Here is a 22,422-nt window from a genome sequence, read left to right on the forward strand (position 1 = left end):
TGTTAAATTTAACAAAATAATATGAATATTGTCCTGCTTGCCTAACCCCTTTCTTCTGTTTTTAAAATTAATTTATTTTTAGTTTTCAACATACACTTCCATAAGATTTTGAGTTTCAAATTTTCTCTCCTTCCTTTTCCTCCCCCCTCCCCAAGATGGTGTGCAATCTGATAAAGGCTCTACATATGCATTCATATTAAACATATTTTCACAATAGTCATCTTGGAAAGAAGGCTTAGAACTAATGAGAGGAACCACAAGAAAGAAAAAACAAAATAAAACGACAAAAGGAGAGCAAATAGTCTGCTTCTGTCTGCATTCAGACTCCAAAGTCTTTTCTCTGGATGTGGATAGCATTTTCCATCATGAGTCTTTTGGACTTTTGGTCTTAGATCCTGAGATGAGCTAAGTCTATCAAAGGCAGTCATTACACAATGTGGTTGTTACTGTGTATAATGTTCTCCTGGTTCTGCTCACTTCACTCAGCATCAGTTCATATAAGTCTTTCCAGCTTTTTCTGAAGTCCACTTGCTCATCATTTCCTATAGCACAACAGTATTGTATTACATTCATATACCACAACTTGTTCAGCCTTTCCCCAATTAATGGACATCCCCTCAATTTCCAATTTTTTGTCACCACACAAAGAGCTGTGATAAATATTTTTGTATATTTGGGTCCATTTACCGTTTTTATGATATCTTTGGAATATAGACTTAGAAGTGTTATTGGTGGGTCAACAGCAGTTTTAAAGCCTTTGGGTATAATTCCAAATTGTTCTCCAGAATAGTTGGATGAGTTCACAACTCCACCAACAATGCATTAGTGTTCTAATTTTCCCATATCTTTTCCAGCATTTATAATTTTCTAGGTGTGATGTGATATCTCAGAATTGTTTTAATTTGTATTTCTATAATTAGTAGTGACTTAGAGAATTTTTTCATGACTATAGATAGTTTAATTTTTTCCTCTGAAAACTGCCTGTTCATACCTTTGACCATTTATCAAGTGGGGAATGGCTTGTATTCTTATAAATTTTACTCAGTTCTCTATACATTTTAGAAATGAAGCCTTTGTCAGAGACACTGGTTATAAAAATTTTTTTTCCAAGTTTTCTCCTTCCCTCCTAATCTTAATTTCATTGGCTTTGTTAGTGAGAAAACTTTTTAATTTAATATAATCAAAATCATTCATTTTTGCATTTCATAATGTTCTCTATTTCTTTTTTGATCATAAATTCTTCTGTCGTCTATATATCTGACAAGTAAACTATTCCTTGCTCTCCCAGTTTACTTATAATAACAGCCTTTATATCAAAATCATGTACCCATTTGGACTTCATTGTGGTATATAGTGTAAAGTGTTGGTCTATACCTAGTATCTGTCATACTATTTTCTAGTTTTCCCAGCAGTTTTTGTCAAATACTGAGTTCTTATCCCAGAAGTTGGAGTCTTTGGGTTTATCAAACAGTAGATTACCCTAGTCGTTGACTATTATGTCTTGTGTACCTAAACTATTCCACTGATCCAACACTCTTTCTTAGCCTGTACCAAGTAGTATTGATGATTGGTGCTTTAGAATACAATTTAAGATCTGGTATGGCTCGACCACCTTCCCTTGCATTTCTTTTCATTAATTCCCTTGATATTCTGGACCTTTTGTTATTATTTTTTTTCTAGCTGTATAAAATATTTCTGATAGCTTGATTGGTGTGGCACTGAATAAGAAAATTAATTTAGGTAGAACTGTCATTTTCATTATATTAGCTTGGCCTATCCATGAGCAACTAATGTTTTTCCAATTATTTAGATCTGACTTTATTTGTGTGAAAAGTGTTTTGTGATTGTGTTCATATAGTGTCTGGTTTTGTAGTGGCAGGTAGACTCCCCAATATTTTGTAATATCTACAGTAATTTTAAATGGAATATTTCTTTCTATTTCTTGCTGCTGCGCTTGGTTAGAGATATATAAAAATGCCAATGATTTATGTGGGTTTAATATTAAATATTAATATACACACACATATACACATACACCATCATATTTATATTTTAAGAATCTGTGATTTGTTTAATTTGGAAATTCTCTGCTACACTGCTGGTCACAACCCTTTTAAGAGTTTACAGATTATCTCTTCTGAGTTGTGTCTTAAACAAACAAACCAACCAGCCTCCTGCCTTGCCATCTGTTGATTAGCTTCTTCAAACTTAGCAAGGCTAATCTTTAGAAAACAAACATACAGTTCATGCCAGACCTTCATTTCAAGGCACTTCAGCTTAGTACTTTCCAGAAATTACAGTATCCTGACATTGCCTTTGAAAATACAAGGAGATTCATCACCTTGCTTCATGTAGCTCTGAACAAGCTCTACAATCTTTATATGAACATTGAAGAACTCAACTATCTTTTTTCCTACTCCCTTGTGATCATGCTTTATCCTTTTATTCACCCTTTTGTTTATCCTTACATTTTATTATTTCTAGTCTTTCCATGGAAGTGGTATAGACTATGGGTATTCTTGGTGAGCATTCCATGTGAATCTTGGGCGTTCTGCAGCCATGGCAGCAACTGGAAATTTTTTGCATCCTACCTTCCCAAAGACCACAGTGATCAAAGGTGTTACATTACAACTAACTGAGAAAGGAGAGATTTCACAATGCAGTTTGCCTACCAAATTGTACTGTACTCAAACTGAATTTGGGAAGTTCAGAGAGATAAAGAATAATTTATGTGAATTACTATCAAATAAGGTAAGTAGAACCCAGAAAACAATATAGAGAATAAATTCAAACATAAATAGAAAGACTCACAATGAAATAAATTTAAAACAGTAGAATTATAATGATCAACTAGCTAAGAAGAAGAGATAAGGAAATGCATCTCTCCTTTCTTTGGAGAGGAAAGCAAAAATTGGCATGGAATACTGACTGTATTCATTGTGTATGTTGAATAGTTTTAAAGAACTGTTTCCCCCCTCTTTCTCTCTTTTCTTTATTGCTTGCCATCCAACATCACTTGTTGGATATTGGAAGGCATTAATTACAGAAATAAAGGAAATTTCAAAAATACCTAGCAAAAATAAAAGTTATTAATAAATGTTATTCCTTCAAAAGAATATTTGTACTAAAATTTTCAAAGAACACCCAGGGAAAATCTCTACTCTGCTTAGTCCCACACATTATCATATCCCTATAAAGAAATGTAATTATTTTAGTTATTAATAGTTCTATTTTTAGAGCATTGGATTATTTTTTTTAAAGCTTTCAAAACAAAAATGAAGATATTAAACTATGTGGAGACAAGTGAGGTGAAAGGTCTAGATGAGTAGTGTGAATTAAGACTCCTTGATCCATGGACTGTGAATCCCTGGCTTTTGCCTCTACCACTCAGAACTTTCTAAGGTGTGAACAAGCCTCAGAGTCAAGAGAAGATCAAGAGAATTAACACCTTAAATGAAGGAGGAGCTACTGGGTGCTAGGTTCCTATATAAGCCCAGAGATAAAAAGATTCAGAGATTCCCCATAATGAAAGCAGAGCTTAAGACTGGGAATTGAGGCTGAAGAAAAGATCCCAGGAGAAATAAGGTAGAATATGGCTTCTTGCACAGACTTGATTCTTGGTCTCCAGGAAGAACTCATCTGCCCCATCTGCAGGGAGTACCTCACAACCTCCCCCACGCCCTCCCCCCCCACCAGTGTCCATTGAGTATGGCCACAGTTTTTGTCAAAGTTGAGTTCCTAGGAGCTGTCAGGAAGCTTCTCCCTTTTTCTACTGTTCAGAGTGCAGCAGTGTCTCTCAGCTAAGGCATTTCTGACTCAATGTGTATCTTGGGAAACTGGCAACGGTTGCCAAAAACCTAAGACCTCACTGCTTGCAGAACCATGAAGGATATGGCAAATGCGAGGTACATCAGAACAGAATCTGTTTTGTAAGCCCAATCTGTGTGTCCTATTATCAGTCCCAGGAGCATGAGGCTCACATACTCTGTTGTAGTCATGAGGCTGCTGAGGACTTTAGGGGCAAACTCCAAGAAACTCTGAATGATTTGTGGAGGAAAACTGAGAAAGTTGTGCAAAAGATGGCAAATGAGAAGGTTTTATTTAAAATGTTGGAGGAGGAGATAGAGACTCAATGGAAAAATATATTGTCTGAATTCCAGAAAGCACAACAGTTCCTGGGTGAGGTGGAGAATGAGCATCTGCCAATTGTGCAAACATGAGGGAGAGCCAATTTGGATGGCCTGAAGAAGATAACTGAGGAACTATAAAAGCAGAATCAAGAATTAAGGAAGAGAATCACAGAGTCAGAGGGGAAATGTGAGAAACCTGATGTAGATTTGCTCCAGAATGTGATAGGAGTATTAAAAAGGAGTGAATCTGTACTTAATGAGAAAATAGAAAATTTTCACATAAAGAGGATTGTTTATCCCATCCCTGGAATTAAAGAAGTAATTTTCAATTTCAAAGTAGACATCTCTCTGTATTGTAACACGGTCAACCCAGGTTTCATCATAGCTGAAGATTTGAAAAGTATGAGCTATGGAGAAATAGAAGAGAATGTGCCCAACAACAGTGATAGATTTGGAGATGTGGTCCTTATTCCTGGTACTTATTCCTTCATCTCAAAGAGATGCTCTTGGAAAGTGAAGGTGCCAGGTCATAGTGACTGGTGTGTTGGTGTCTGTAAAATGTCACTCCAACTGGGAAGCTACTTTGCACTTATGGCTGCACCTGAGAACAATAGCTACTATTTTTATGCTATATCTGAAAACCCTACTTATTGAAAAATCCATGTGAAATACCTCCAGATCAGTGAGTTAAATGTAAAGGTGGGAATTTTCCTTGACTATGATCATGGAGAGATACTATCTTATCATGTGAAAGAAAGATATCTTATTTATACTTTCCCTACCACTTCATTCTCAGGACCTTCCTGAGCCCTTATTCTCTCTTTCTAAGATAGTTCTGATGAATGATTGCCCTCTAACAGTCTGCCTCTAATTGAGAGTTATCAAGGAATAAGTACATACTTATTGGCCAAATGGCCTTCAGGCACTTTCCTTCACAATCCTTGTGTACTTTGCTATGTGAAAGTAATTCTACCTGTTTGCCCATTTAAAGATCATAGTAATTCCTCTACCTCATCTATAATATTCACTGACTTTGGGCCAACATTGTTGTGAACTTTCCCACATTAATTTATAAAAAGAAAAATCACAAAATTTTAGTGCTGGAAGCTTCCTGAGAGGATCCATAGTGTGATCCAAATATGCAGATAATGTAACAACATAACTTTAGAGAGGTAAAAATGATTAGCCTACCCTAATTATGCTTCCTAAGCCCCTCTCCCTCCCTCTAACTAAATTATAATGTATTTATATTGTATGAATTTTGTACTTACTTAATTTTATATATGCTTTCCTTGTATCCCAGTAGAACATAAGCCATGTAAGGCCAGGGACTTTTTCCTTTTTTGCATCTATATCCCCAGAACCTAAGTGGTCCTTAATAAGTGTTTGTTGAGTTGGAAAAAAGAAAAGGCAATGTCACATTAATGGTAGATAAAGTTAATACTGGTAAATAAATATACAATAATACAAGTGTTTCCATTTATCTATATGTTTTCTGATATATTGGACCACATAGTAGTAAGCAAGGTCTTTTTCCCTTTCTTTTTTTTTTAGGCATTTTTTTTTTTATTTTAAAGTACTGTCACCAAAATAATGATTTCTATCATTATCAGTATTAGATAACAATCCCATAATTTGAGGCATGCTTGTATTGTCTACATTTAATTGAAATATTTATTTCTCCTATAAATTGCATGCTGCTTTCATCAGGTCCTTGAAAACTGCGCAATTGCATTGAACTAAAACCTTTAAGTAGTGTAATGGAGCATGTGCCTTTAAGGTCCAGTAAGTGGATCATAAGGGAGTGATCAAAGTTGGCTCTGTATAAGCCTATATTCTAGGTAATCATGGAAGTTTTGAGTTGGAAGGAGTTCAGGTATAATCTAACACAATCACTTCATTTTACAGAAGTAAAAACGGAGACTTAGACAGGGCAAGCATTTGCCCAAAGTTTCATTACAGCTCATGAGGTTACATAATTAGCCTTACCTAGGATTTTGGAAATGCCAATTAAAGAAAAGATATCTTGCACTGGAAGGCAGCTAGGTGGCACAGGGGATAGAGTACCAGGCCTGGAGTCAGGAAGGTTCATCTTTTCTAGTTCAAATCTAGCCTCAGATACTAGCGGGACAAGTCACTTAACCTAACTTTCCTTCCTTTACTTATCTGTAAAATGGCAAACCATTCCAGTATCTTTGCCAAGAAAACCCCAAATGACATCACAAAGAGTCAGATATAGTTGAAAATGACTAAACAACAACAATGAAACTTTGTAGTGGAAGTCAAAACAGAAGATTGGGGGAATCAGGTCTTTTTAAACCCAAAGTGATGGAGAAGCTTATTTCCAGGAATCAAAAGACTGAAAGTTAAAGAAGCTAAATCCAAATCATATTTGCTTGTTGCAAATGTTTTCATGTCATTTCTTGCATAAATGTTCTGTACTTTCAATAGGGGTAGAAGAGAATAGATGAAAAGTAAAAAGTATATACTCCTAGTGTATAACCTAGTATAGTGCTTTGGGCAATGACATTCCAGTTCAAAAGCTTTTGAGAATTTATTGTAAGGTCTGTATTCAAGAATCACTTTCTAGAACATCCCTGAGGAAGAATTACCTGACTAAGAAGGAGAGATACTGACTTTGGCCTTGACTAGGTCTCATCCTCTTCTATCCTCAAATTCCTGACCCTCACCCCAACACATTCCTTTGGCCAAGGGAGGACCTTTCAAGCTGCAAGAGGTCTGAGAGATTTTAGACTACCTGTTACTGTCCTAGGAATATCCTCAGATTAGCAATCTTCTGTCTTTACATTAGCAACCAAGGAAGATGAGCTCAGATCCATGATACTTGAAAGGAACTTCATGAGTAAGCAAATCCCAAATGGGAGAAAAAGACTGGTGGCAACAAGGATACAAGAGTCCTTTTCCGTATGTGCTCTATATGCTTGTAGGAGAGTGTGTCACATACTTTGTGGGGAGTATTTTTTTTTATAAATTCTTCTTATTGTAACTCCTTAATAAATATACTTTTCTAAAAGCTTCCTAAGACTAGTTTACTAAAACATACTCAACTGATAATCTTGGGGGCAAGTTCACTGTTGTAGGCTCAAGTCAGTGGCTTCAGAGAATACTAAGAATCCTTTAGGCAGCGGTACCAGAGAATCCCTGATCCCTCAGGAGTTCTCTCAGAATGCTTAGAGCAAGGAGTAGCCAAGTTTTGGGAATCTGAATTGTTAGTAGGATTAGGAGTTGGGATGATAAGAATTGATATGCAGTTTATATGCAGTGCAGCCTTTTCTATTCCTTTTTTAATTTGGGGCCCAACATTCACTATGTGTTCACACACACACATCTTGCCCATCAGTGTATGCATATATGCATGTATATGTATATTTATACATACACAATATAGTATATATATGCATACCACACATGTATATGTATGTACATACAAATGTGTATATATGTGTGTATAGAGACAGAGGCAGATATAGACACAGAGAAACTATGTAGGTTAATCTCCAGTCTTCAGATTGAAATTGGTTGCTACAATCTAATTTATTCTTCATGGCCTCAAAGAAGTTTCAGGATTCTTGCAGGGATTCCATGACCCACCTTGGACAAAAGACTTTAAGGTTTACTTTTGCTCTATGGAATTAAATACTTTAAAAAAACCCATAATCAATATGCAATTAAAATAGTTGAATCTTGCATTTTCTACATCTTTTTTTGTCATTTATGTGATGGTAAAGAAATTTTCTACTATAGAATATAATGTCATACAGTGAGCAATTAGTGATCTTCATCTACATGGATTTTCCAGTGGAGATTGTCACACCAAGTTTCTTTGACTTTCAGGAGGTTTTGTAAGATTTTAGGGTTTGATGAGGCCAGCACGATTTCATTCACAAATAGGAGCATCTGGAAGACCTCAAAACTCATAGGTAATCCCTTTTCAGTCTCATCCCTGCACTGAAGCTTTTCCATGACAGTAGCAATATACTTGTGTTACACTGCATTGCATTATACACAGATCTCTATTTTTTGCCTTGCCTGATGTTGGTGTCCAGAGGTTGTCAAATGATACTGATGGGATGCTTGAGTGCATGTGCTTGGACCCAAATTCCAAAACCACATTTCTCTTTAAAAATCACATTTGTCAGGGGGAGGAGCCAAGATGGCAGAGTAGAAAGACACACATATGCTAGCTCCAAACCCACAGCCCATAAAATACCTGTAAAGAAGAACTCCCAACAAATTCGGGAGCAGCAGAAGCCACACAACAACAGAGTGGAGGAGATTTCTGTAACAGAGAGACCTGAAAAACTTGACACTAAAGGTCCGTCACTCACTGGACCTGGAGCAGAGCCCAGCCCTGCCTTTGCCATGCTGCACTTAGAGGAGTGGGTCTGAGCAGGCTTCAGGGACAGAATCTCCAGGGGCCATGCAGGTCCCTCCACCCACAGGCCTCAAAGTTCAGTGAGAGGGTCTTTTTGGCTCACCGAGAGGGGAGCGGGGTGTCTCCATAACTCAGGCCCCTTCGGGAGGCAGCAGCAGACAGGGACTCCCAAAGCAGGCAGAAGCTTGGATCCATTATTGAAGGTCTCCACGTAAACCCCCTGAGGGAACTGAGGCTGCCCTGCCCCCACCTGAGCACCTGAACTTAATCTCACACTGAATAGCAGCCCCACCCCCACCCAAAGCCCTGAGGCTGGGAAGCAGCATTTGAATCTCAGACCCCAAGAGCTGGCTGGGAGGATCTGGAGGCGAAGTGGGTGTGAAGAAGATATTCAGAAGTCAAGTCACTGTCTGGGAAAATGCCCAGAAAAGGGAAAAAAAATAAGACCATAGAAGGTTACTTTCTTGGTGAACAGATATCTGCTCCCATCCTTTCTGATGAGGAAGAACAAGGCTTACTATCAGGGAAAGACACAGAAGTCAAGGCTTCTGTATCCCAAACATCCAGAATAAATATTCAATGGGCTCAGGCCATGGAAGAGCTCAAAAAGGATTGTGAAAATTAAGTTAGGGAGGTGGAGGAAAAACTAGGAAGAGACATGAGAGAGATGCAAGAAAAGCATGAAAAGCAGGTCAATACCTTGCTAAAGGAGACCCCAAAAAATGCTGAAGAAAATAACACCCTGAAAAATAGGCTAACTCAATTGGCAAAAGAGGTTCAAAAAGCCAATGAGGAGAAGAATGCTTTCAAAAGCAGAATTAGTCAAATGGAAAAGGAGATTCAAAAGCTCCCTGAAGAAAATAGTTCTTTCAAAATTAGAATGGGACAGATGGAGGCTAATGATTTTATGAGAAACCAAGAAATCACAAAACAAAACTAAAAGAATGACAGAATGGAAGATAATGTGAAATATCTCATTGGAAAAACAACTGACCTGGGAAATAGATCCAGGAGAGACAATTTAAAAATTATGGGACTACCTGAAAGCCATGATCAAAAAAAGAACCTTTCATGAAATTATCAAGGAATCTAGAGGGCAAAATAAGTATTCAAGGAATCCACCAATCACCACCTGAAAGAGATCCAAAAAGAGAAACTCCTGGGAACATTGTGGCCAAATTCCAGAGTTCCCTGGTCAAGGAGAAAATATTGCAAGCAGCTAGAAAGAAACAATTCAAGTATTGTGGAAATACAATCAGGATAACACAAGATCTAGCAGCTTCTACATTAAGGGATCAAAGGGCATGGAATAGGATATTCCAGAAGTCAAAGGAACTAGGACTAAAACCAAGAATCACCTACCCAGAAAAACTGAGTATAATACTTCAGGGGAAATAATAGTCTTTCAATGAAATCGAGGACTTTCAAGCATTCTTGATAAAGAGACCAGAGCTGAAAAGAAAATTTGACTTTCAAACACAAGAATGAAGAGAAGCATGAAAAGGTAAACAGCAAAGAGAAGTCATAAAGGACTTACTAAAGTTGAACTGTTTACATTCCTATGTGGAAAGACAATATTTGTAACTCTTGAATCTTTTCAGTATCTGGGTAGTTAGTGGGATTACACACACACACACACACACACACACACACACACACACACACACATACAGGCACACACAGAGACATAGAGCACAGAGTGAATTGAATAGGATGGGATCATATCTTAAAAAAATGAAATTAAGGAGTGAGAGAGAAATATATTGGGAGGAGAAAGGGAGAAATGGAATGGGGCAAATTATCTCTCATAAAAGAGGCAAGCTAAAGACTTTTTAGTGGAGGGAAAAAGAGGGGAGGTGAGAGAAAAACATGAAGTTTACTCTCATCACATTCAACTAAAGGAAGGAATAAAATGCACACTCATTTTGGTATGAAAACCTATCTTACAACACAGGAAAGTGTGGGTGAAGGGGATAAGCAGGGTGGGGGGGATGATGGAAGGGAGGGCAGTGGGAGGAGGGAGCAATTTGAGGTCAACACCCATGGGGAGGGACACGATCAAAAGAGAGAATAGAAGCAATGGGGGGCAGGATAGGATGGAGGGAAATATAGTTATTCTTACACAACACGACTATTATGGAAGTCATTTGCAAAACTACACAGATATATCCTATATTGAATTGCTTGCATCCCCAAAGGGAATGGGTCGGGAGGGAGGGATGAAGAGAAGTTGGATCTCAAAGTTTTAGGAACAACTGTTGAGTACTGTTCTTGCTACTAGGAAATAAGAAATACAGGTAATGGGGTATATATAGAAAGTTATTTGGCCCTACAGGACAAAAGAGAAGATAGGGACAAGGAAAAGGAGGGATGATAGAGGAGAGGGCAGATTGGTGATAGGGACAATTAGAATGCTAGGTGTTTTGGGGTGGGGGAAGGAGACAAATGGGGAGAAAATTTGGAACCCAAAATTTTGTGAAAATGAATGTTGAAAGTTAAATAAATTAAAAAAAAAAAAGAAATAGTAACTACAAAAAAAAAAATCACATTTGTCCTTAGTCTCAAAACACCATTCCAGGAATTTTCTCCCCAGCCCAAGGACACAGCCTGCCCCAGCAACAATCATTATCTCCCTTCCTGATACTGCAACCAGCTGCACCTATAGAACTTATTAGTCTGAACCAGTTGTGTACTGGCTGAATGGGCTGTGCATTGGATCATAACAGCATTTACTACTCACTGACTGATATGTATCCTAGACTTAGACATGTGTATACTGTCTTATATTTATCTTGTCTAACAAGACATTGATGGAAGTAGCCTTGTATTCCTTAGTCAGTCCTATTAGTTGACTTAGTGAAGTTTCAGGCATAAAACCACTGGTAATGCCACTTGGGTTATTTCCCGATGAACACTGGGTAAAATACCTGCACAATAGATACCAAAGTGCATGTCCCTTTAAGATCTAATCACTCCTTAACCACTCCCTAATCCCACCCTGAATCACCTAATTAGCATATTTGGCACATGATACTTCAGAATATCCTATATAAGCTTTATCTGTACCTCTCTAAGGTTGCAAGTTCCCTAGGAACTCTTGCCCGCTGAAAAATGTAATAAATCTTTACCTTCACCTCAACAATGCTTGAATCTGTGAATTCTTCTCCAGATGGCCCATGCAGGGAATTCCAATCTTGCAGTTCCTGTACCCCTACCCCCTTCCAGCCCTCATCAATAGTATATATGTTGCCATATCATATGAGGAATTTTGAATAATTTTGATATTTAGGGTTTTGAGAACTGATTGGAATTCTGGGATTTGTAGTTAAGAGGAGGAAGCAGCAGTCTCTTTCTTCCCTGAGAGAATGTGGACTGTAATAATCTTTTAGCTAAAAGGTAGAATTGAGACATGTCTAGTAATTTTGAAAATGATATATACAATTTGTGAGTGAACAGAATGAATGACAAGATCTATGCTTGCATGAGTTGAGTAGCAGGTGTGGTAGGGGAAATGGTATCCTCAGCCTTAGCAACGAGTTAATGAGTTGAGCTGGAGAAGCAGTGTATGAGGACAGTAAGGGAAAGGAGAGCTGAGCTGTTGTAGATAAGTGCCATAAATGGGCTATATGATCCTTTCAGGCATTTCAGAAGAAAGAGCTTAGAATGGAACTGGGGGCAAAAATCCAATACCTTCTTTAAGGACTGAAGGAAGTTTCAAGATTCCTGCAGGGACTCCATGGACCACTTTAGAGGCTAGACTTTAAAATAACCTTTTGCTCTATGAAATTCAATGCTTTGAAAAAATAATCAACAAGCAGTTATCATAGTAGATTCATATTTTCTACATATTTTAGCTAATTTTGTGATGGTAAAGATGTGATCTACTGTGGAATATTTCTTGTGAAAACCTGTCAGTCCTTTACTGTCATCAACAAGAAGGTCTTTGACCAGTGTGCAGATTATTCTTATAAAATACTTAATATATAAGAAAACATAGTTCAGTGATTTGCATTCCCTTCTCACTTTTTGGGGTTATTAATAAAGTACAGATTTCCCCCTATGCTCTTAGTGTCTTCACCTACTTTATATCTTGTGAATTCATCCACAGTACCTTCACACTTATATTGCTTTCAGCATGAATATTCTCAATCCTCTATGTTTATTTAATTCAGTCTTTGTTAATCATTTCTATTTTTCTTCTATTTTTACTCTTTTTCCATTTTCTTTCTTAAATAACTTTGGGATGAACAATTTATTTCTCAGTAAACTTTCAACACATTTTAATCCTCCATTGCTTTTCTCTTTTTTATGAAGCTATGCTTTTTCATGATTTTCCATGGACCTCTTTTATTCAATTTTACAAATTAGATTACATTCTAAATTGGTAATATCCTTAGCTTTCTTATCTCTCCACTAGACAAAGAAATCAACTGTGTACTTTTGATCACCTTGTTGTAGCAATTACTTTACATTTTTTAAATTTTCATATGAAATTAGTGGTCTCCGTCTATATCCCTCCATCCATATGTGATTATCCTTAATTCATGGTCTCAACAGGGTAAGACTGAGAAGTTTTAATATCATTTTCTCATATTTATTATTTGTTATCTTTATACAGAGTTAGACTTTTGCTCTTGAAAGTTGATGGTCAGACCTCTGATTCAGGAATGATCCTTCACATCAAAAATGAATTGTTTCCTGTAACATATAAAGCATTTTAATTTTGTGATATTGTTTGTTGCTTGCCATTTCTAATGCCTTCTTATTCTTTTCTTGTAGAAAGTACTCATGATGTATATTTATGAACCTTCCATATAGTCAATTAGTCTTTGTCTTCCCTCACTCTCACCTTTATTTTCTAATAGATTTCTCATTATTCTTATCTGTTCCTAGGTTGGTTCTTTATACTTAGCTAAGCTTGTTCTAAGAAAGCAGATTTGATATGTTGCCAGAAAACAGTCAAAGGCTTTTCAGTAAGGATCCAGAGTTCAACCATGCCTGACACAGAGTCACCTCCATACCATGATAAAGCATAAGGACAGGAGTTTATTGATTTTTTTTTATTGTATTACATGGAAAATATGTTATTCTTTGTGATGCAACTGGTTAGACTGGAGCGATGTTTTAATCATTCAGTCATGTGTTGGCACAAAGATAGGTGACAAACAATATGCCATCCTGGCACACATTGAATTCTGTTAGAACTTGTAGTCCATGGAAATGATATTTATTTAATTTCCTTTGTGCTTTTTGTTTGCTTTTAGAATTTTTAAGTGCACCTAAAAAATAATAAAAAATATTTTTGCCAACAAACCATACCCTTTAGAATCCTATCTATGTAATTCATCTGACATGAATTTTTGTTGAAAATATCTAGGCAGTTTTCTCTCTAATCTATTCCCACTTTAATAAGAAAAAATTAGTTGGAACATAATCTACTAGAGCAATTATATCTTCCAAATCTAAGCAGTAAACTATGGAATTGGCATAAAATGTTCCTGTTTATTTCATTATTGCATGGTAAAGGGAAACCAAATGAGGCTGCCATATGTAATGTAATGATAATGAAAAATTCAACATGGGCTTAGGGGATAAAGTGCATATTTGACTAATCAGAAGAAAAATTATGAATTTATAGTTCAGAATTATTTGTCTTAGGCATGGATTCCAAGTACTTACTTATTAGACCTTAGAAGAGTAAATTCTCCCCACATCCAAAAAAAAATCATATCATTACTATAATCTAGCAGCAAGAGCACTGATTAATGACATGTTTTGACTAAGTTGTTGTTCATCCTTGGTTTTGAAGAAGACTGATGACATTACAAGTGATGTCTTGATTTGTGCAAGAATTGAATTTAAGTGAAGTAGAGTTGCACATAGTTATTATCCTTACTTTTCCAAAGTCATCAAAAATCCTCAGTTATCAAACTTAACAGATGTTGAGACAACTGACCATGGCTCAGGATGCAATGGATGACCTTGGCGTCTTTGATGTCTAGTCAATTTGACTAAGCAATATTGACATAATTGGTGGCATTTATTTTAAATGGAAAATGGTTGCCTTTCACCGTCTAATTTTTGATAAGAAATAAAAATCAATTAAGACTCTGTTTAAAGCACTGACAGTATGGCAAGGGAGATGGTCAGGCATGAGACATAAGTCGAAATAAGAATGTGTTGGTCCATTAGTCCATATCCAAAGAAGATCAATGTTTTGAGTATTCTTGTATCCTAATGGCTTTTCTTCCCTTTTTCCACCTCTTTCTGGAGAAAACTCATCCAATAAGCATTTATTAAATGATTATTATTTGCTAAGTATTGTGTTAGGCATAAAACATAAAATCAGTTTCTTTATTCAAAGAATTTACTTTCTATTGGTTATAGAAATGCAATTTAGAGAAGGTAGAGTCAATTTCTGAAGATTGTAATTGAGAAATATGTGACCATTTATATTTTATACATATAATTTAATTCAGGTCTCTTGGATAATTAAAATCCTCCCAGGGTGGGAAAATTAAGGTCACTGGTAAAGAATTCTCTTTATTTTATACATAGACAATCATCGTAATAAGATCTCTTTATCAGAAGTCACAGTCTAACATTTTGGGCTTTGGACTAGATATGTACAGCTAGGTCCCAATTAGTGTAGTCAATCCTGTGAAATAGTAGCATTATTTGAATCCACCCTGTATATTTCCTTTTGACTGCAACCAATGACCATATTTTACAGAATTGGAACTTTGAAAAGTAAAAATTCAAATGCATGTGACAACTTCATGGAATTCATTATTAGCATTAATTGCGACCTAGCTATACTTGAGAAAGTTATGGTTTAATGACACAACATTAATTCCCATTAGCTTTTGAATCTGGTTGAATGAGAAGAAACCAATAAGCTTTGAACTTCAAACTATCTGATTAGTTTTTCTAATCAACAGCAAGCTTTGGCTGTGGAGGCTTTATCAGGAGGTACTGATGACTAATTCTGTTTTTGCCCTAGCACTTCCTTCAACATCTGTGCCTTCTTATCCTGGAAGAGTCTGTTCTTTCTTAAGCCCACTCATTGATTATGTCTCCACAAGGCTTTCCTTCCTTTTTCCTTTCTTCTTTTGGTGAATTCCTCCTGGGGCCTCCATTTTTTTGGAGGGGCCTATGATGCCTTTCCTTCACTCCCCTATCATACCTATTCCTGATTTCCTCTGAACTTTCATGCTCTATACCATGTTGGGTAATTTCATTCCAGTGCTGTGCACAAGGCAGCTTGTACTGACTTGAAGCAGCTGATTATTAAATTTTCAGTGTGAGCATCTCTGCCTTGGAAATTGGCTCATACTACAAATAGAGATAACCTTTTTGTGTTATTATACATACTTAAGAAAATGCTAATAATTCAGAATAAACTACAAAATATGGAATGTATCCTTTTTTAAATAGAGACTGGTGTTAAACATTTACCAGCACATCTCTGCTTCCTTCCTTGCCTTCTTCTAATTTTCAGTTCCCTTTTATGTGCTGTCTTCCTCTATTAGAAAGAAAACTCCTTGAAGGCAGAGAACTTTTTTCTTTTTACTTTTATTTGTATTCCTAGTGTTTAGCACAGTGACTGGCATATAATATTCCCTTTTCTTTTCCTTCCTTTTACTGAAAATAATCACAATTTTATGACAAAGTCCAATGTTTCTTTGTTCATTAATTTGGAAGAAACTTGGCATATAGCATCCTCTCTGCAGAGTTCTTTATTTTATTTCATTTTGGGTATAATTGCAGTCATATATGCTGCCAACAATGTAATAACCAAGTGAAATACATTCTAACTGGCATCTATAATGAAAGTCTAATACACTTATTAGAACTAGTGAAGGAGAATAAATATTGACCACAGAGTCATTCCTTTAAAGGGCATATAGTGTGTATTTGACATTGTGTGGATGGGGTGTTGTAATTGAAAATTCCCCAAGTAGATCAACAGAGTAAAAAGTGTAAAAGCATAATGAAAGGGGGGGATTAACAATGCTATATTGATGGGGTGCATGTGCTTAGATTCCAGTTATAAAATCACATTTTTCTCTAAAAATCACATTTCTCCCTAGCCTCAAAACACTATCCCAGGCAGTTTCTCCCCAGCCCAAGGACACAGTCTGCTCCAGCAAAACTTTTATCTCTTTTCCTGGTACAGTAGCCAGCTGCACCTATAGAATTTATTAGCTTGAACCATCTGTGTACTGGCTGTATAATGGGTCATAATGACATTTACTACTCACTGAACAATCATATGTATCCTAAACTTAGACATCTGTATACTCCCTTACATTTATTTTGTCTAAAAAGACAGTGATGAAAGCAGCCTGGTATCCCTTGGTCAGTCCTGACTGTTAGTTGACTTAGTGATGGTTCAGGTCTAAAACCACACCTCCACATAGCAAGCCATTGGGCTATTTCCCCATGAACTCTGCACAAAATACCTTTGCAGTAGACACTAAAAGTGAATGTTCCTTTAAGAACCAACCATTTCTTAACCACTCCCTAATCCTGCCCTGAGTCACCTAGTTAGCATATTTGGCATGTTTTACTTTAGAATATCCTGTATAGGGCGGAGCCAAGATGGCGGAGTGAAAGCAATGACTCACCTAAGCTCCTGGACAAACTCCTCTGGATATCTCTGAAAGGAGAATCTGACCAGACTTTGGAGGTGTAGAATCCAGTGGGTGACAGACGTTAACAGATTTGGAGCCCAGGTTGGACTGGAAGGTCCAAGGGAAGGATCTGTTCCGCGGGGGTAAGCCCCCAGCACACAGCGCAGAGAGGTCAGCGCAGCAGGGCGGAAGGGACCTGAGAAGCCCGAGAGTGGCAGGTGAAACCAGCAGAGCAGGAGACAAGCCAAACCGAGCCGGTGAGAGCCGCTGGGTGCCAGATATCAGCGCAGCAGCCCTTGAAACCTTCAGCCTGAAGACTAAACTTCGGTAAGTCACCTATTGGAACTTCCAGGAGCTAGGATGGTGGAGTGATCAGTAAATGCTCTCTCCTCCCCACTGATGACCATGAAAGAACCATAAAATTCTTCCCCAGATAAATCCTGGATCAGCAGGAACAGCAGAGGGGAGCAAGTAGTCTCATAACACCAGAGGCTAGAAAAATAGCAAAGGGGGATTCTTCCTATTGTGGCGGAGGCGATCTGGAAGGACAGATGACCCAGCACAGAGAAAATCTGGACTGAGACCCAGGCAAGCCTCAGCACTGGGAGCCGAGCCCCAGGAGGGGCGGGAACACGCATTAGCTTCTAGGCGTGCCCCAGCCCTCCAGGGGAAAAGGGAAGACAATAGGGAAGCTGGGATCACCATCCCCTGACCTTGCCTTTGCCTCAGGTCAGCTGAGGAGATATACTGAGACCAGACCACCCCTCCCACACACCTAACAAGCTAACCCCAGGGTTGATCTGGGAAACAATAAACAAAAGCCTGCTTTTAGCCTAGACACATCAGCTCAACTTAAAGATCTGTACCTTCTGACTGAAAGAACCAGAAGCTACAACACTCAGTCAACATCATGAATCGGAAAAAGCAGACGAAAAGTGAAAAAACCATAGAATCTTTCTATGGGGATAAGGACCAAAACACAAACACCAAAGAGGTCAGAGCTGAGACTGTACTTTCATCTGAAACCTCAGATGGGACTATGAATTTCTCGCAAGCACAACTAGATTACCTGGAACATCTGAAGAAGGATATAAAAGAAAAATTGGCCAATGATTTAAAAATTATAAAAAAAGAATTCACTGATGAGAACATCACTCTGAAAAGGAAAATTGAACAAATGGAAAAGGAAGTTCAAAAATTAAGTGGACAGAATAATTCCCTAAAAGGAAGAGTTAATCAAACGGAAAAGGAAACCCAAAACCTAATTGGGAAAATTGATCAGATGGAAAAGGAAACCCAAAACCTAACTGGGAAAATTGGTTGAATGGAAAAAGAAATACAAAAATTAAATGGAGAAAATAGCTCCTTAAAGGGAAAAATTGGTCAGATGGAAAAGGAGATGCAAAAGCTAACTGAAGAAAACAATACGATTAAGATTAGAATTGGGCAAGTAGAAACTAAGGACTCAATAAGGCAACAAGAATCAGTCAAACAAAATCTAAAGAATGAAAAGATAGAAGAAAATGTAAAATATTTAATTGGAAAAACAACTGACCTGGAAAATAGATCCAGGAGAGAAAATTTAAGAATTATTGGCCTGCCAGAAACCCGTGATGAAGAAAAGAGTCTGGACAACATCTTCCAGGAAATCATCAAGGAAAACTGCTCAGAAGTACTAGACTCCGAGGGCAAAATAGTCATCGAAAGAATCCACCGTTCCCCTCCCGAAAGGGATCCCAAACTCAAAACCCCAAGAAATATCGTTGCCAAATTCCAGAGCTATCAAGTGAAGGAGAAAATACTACAAGCAGCCAGAAAGAAACAATTCAAATATCAAGGACACACAGTCAGGATCACACAGGACCTTGCAGCTTCTACATTAAAAGATCGAAAGAATTGGAACCCAATATTCCGTAAGGCAAAGGAGTTGGGACTTCAACCAAGGATCAACTACCCAGCAAAGTTCAGCATAACATTTCAGGCAAGGAGAAAGTCGTTCAAAGAAATAAGGGATTTCCAGAGCTTCCTGACCAAAACACCAGAACTCAATAGACAATTTGATCTTCAAATGCAGGTCTCAAGAGAATCATAAAAAGGTAAACAGAGGGGAAAAAACAAAAACAAAAACTTGCTACTCAATTAGGGCAAACTGTTTACCTCCCTATAAGGGAAGATGAAACCTGGTAATCTTGAGAACAGTGCAGCTATTATGATAAAAGGGATATATGTAGAGGGAACAGGCATAAAGTAAATGATGTCATGTCAAAAATATGATTTAAATATGAGAAGGGATTGTAATAGGAGGTGTGAAAAGGGGGAAGCAGAAAATGGCAAATTATATCACAGGAAGAAGTACAAAACTATAGTAGAGGGAAGGAGGGGAGGGAGATGAGCATTGTTTGAGAGGTACTCTCATCTGATTCGGTTCAAGGAGGGAACAATAATCTTAAGTAGATAATCCTAACTAGCTCTATAGGTAGTAGGAGGGGAAGGGGGAAGAAAGGGGAGGGTGGCTAAAAGGGAGGAAAGAAGCAATAAGAGTAAAGGGGAGTAAAAGGGAGGGGGTCTAAAAGAAGGAGGGGAAGGCTGCAGGAGGAGGGGGAGAAAAGTAAATAATATTGAGGAGGGGAAGGGAGACAGGAGAGCTAAAAGCACAAATGGTGGGAAAGAGGTTGGAGGGAAATACACAGATTGTAATCATAACTGTGAATGTGAATGGAATGAACTCTCCCATAAAACGGAGACGGATAGCAGAATGGATTAAAAGCAATAATCCAACAATATGCTGCTTACAAGAAACACATTTGAAACGGGGGGATACACATAGGATAAAGGTCAAAGGATGGAGCAGAATATACTGTGCTTCAGCTCACGTAAGAAAGGCAGGAGTAGCAATCCTAATCTCAGACAAAGAGAAAGCAGAAATAGATCTAATCAAAAGGGATAAGGATGGAAACTATATCCTGCTAAAAGGCACCATAGACAATGAAGCAATATCATTACTAAACATGTATGCTCCAAGTGGTATAGCATCCAGATTCTTAGAGGAGAGGTTGGGGGAGTTGAAGGAAGAAATTGATAGCAAAACTATACTAGTGGGGGACCTCAACCTCCCCCTCTCTGAACTCGATAAATCCAACCTCAAAATAAACAAGAAAGAGGTTAAGGAGGTAAATAAAATTCTGGACAAGGTAGATATGATAGATCTTTGGAGAAAATTAAATGGGAATAGAAAGGAATATACCTTTTTCTCAGCGGTACATGGAACATTTACAAAAATTGACCATGTACTAGGACATAAAAATCTCACAATCCAGTGCAGAAAGGTAGAGATAATCAATGCATCGTTTTCAGATCATAATGCATTAAAAATTACATGTCATAAAAGGCCATGGAAAGAGAAACCAAAAATCAATTGGAAACTAAATAATCTAATTCTAAGGAAGGCTTGGGTTAAAGAAGAAATCATAGAAACAATCAACAATTTCATTCAAGAGAATGACAATAGTGAGACAACATACCAAAACTTATGGGATACTCCAAAAGCAGTTATTAGGGGAAGTTTTATATCTTTGAATGCTTACATAAATAAAATAGAGAAAGAGAAGATCAATGACTTAGGCTTGCAGTTGAAAAAGCTAGAAAAAGAACAAATTGAAAATCCCCAAGTAAATACCAAATTAGAAATACTGAAAACCAAAGGAGAGATTAATAAAATTGAAATTAAGAAAACTATTGAATTAATAAATAAAACCAATAGTTTGTTTTATGAAAAAACTAATAAAATTGATAAACCTTTCGTCAATCTGATTAAAAAAAAGAAAGAAGAAAATCAAATTACTAATATTAAAAATGAAAGGGTTGAACTCACCTCCAATGAGGAGGAAATTAAAACAATAATTAGAAACTACTTTGCCCAACTTTATGCCCACAAATTCGATAATCTAAACGAGATGGATGAATATTTTAAAAAATACAAATTGCCCAGATTAACAGAAGAGGAAGTTGAATACTTAAACAACCCCATCTCAGAAAAAGAAATTGAACAAGCCATCAGTGAACTCCCTAGGAAAAAATCTCCAGGGCCAGATGGATTCACAAGTGAATTCTATCAAACATTTAAAGAACAGTTAATTCCAATACTACATAGACTATTTTTGAAAATTGGGGAAGAAGGAGTCCTCCCAAATTCTTTCTATGATACAAATATGGTTTTGATACCCAAACCAGGAACAGACAAAACAAAGAAAGAAAATTATAGACCAATTTCCCTAATGAATATAGATGCAAAAATTTTAAATAAGATTTTAGCAAAACGAATACAGCATCTTATCACGAGATTAATACATTATGATCAGGTAGGATTCATACCAGGGCTACAGGGCTGGTTCAATATTAGGAAAACTATTAGCATTATCGATCACATCAACAACAAAGCTAACAAAAACCACATGATTATCTCAATAGATGCAGAAAAAGCTTTTGACAAAATACAACGCCCATTCCTACTAAAAACACTGGAGAATGTAGGAATAAAGGGAACTTTCCATAAAATAACAAGCAGTATCTATCTAAAACCTTCATCAAGCATTATATGCAATGGGGATAAGCTAGATGCATTCCCAATAAGATCAGGGGTGAAACAAGGTTGTCCATTATCACCACTATTATTCAATATGGTACTAGAAATGTTAGCTGTAGCAATTAGACAAGATAAAGATATTCAAGGAATAAGAATAGCCAAAGAAGAAACTAAGTTATCACTCTTTGCAGATGATATGATCATTTACCTAGAGAATCCCAGAGATTCAAGTAAAAAATTACTTGAATTAATAAACAACTTTGGCAAAGTTGCAGGTTACAAAATAAACCCACACAAATCTTCTGCATTCCTATATATTAGCAACAAAGTCCAACAGCAAGATATAGAAAGAGAAATCCCATTTAAAGCTAGGGTAGACAGTATAAAATACTTAGGAGTCTACCTGCCAAAACAAACCCAGGGATTATATGAACACAATTACAAGACACTTTTTGCACAAATAAAATCAGATTTAAGTAAGTGGAAAAACATTAGTTGCTCATGGGTAGGCCGTGCTAATATAATAAAAATGACAATTCTACCCAAATTAATATACTTATTTAGTGCCATACCAATTAAACTATCAGACAATTACTTTCTAGAGCTGGATAAAATAATATCAAAATTCATCTGGAAAAACAAAAGGTCCAGAATATCAAAGGGACTAATGAAAAGAAA

The 22,422-nt window shown here is 37.0% G+C and overlaps 2 pseudogenes; both read left to right on the plus strand.

Moving 5' to 3' along the window:
• Nucleotides 1–893: 893 nt before the first annotated feature.
• On the plus strand, nucleotides 894–4,277 carry LOC140505725 (probable E3 ubiquitin-protein ligase TRIML1; annotated as a pseudogene).
• LOC140507797 (probable E3 ubiquitin-protein ligase TRIML1) lies at nucleotides 4,269–5,001 on the plus strand (annotated as a pseudogene).
• Nucleotides 5,002–22,422: the final 17,421 nt, after the last annotated feature.

Source organism: Notamacropus eugenii, chromosome 5, assembly GCF_028372415.1.
Source record: "Notamacropus eugenii isolate mMacEug1 chromosome 5, mMacEug1.pri_v2, whole genome shotgun sequence".
Classification (NCBI taxonomy): Eukaryota; Metazoa; Chordata; class Mammalia; order Diprotodontia; family Macropodidae; genus Notamacropus; species Notamacropus eugenii.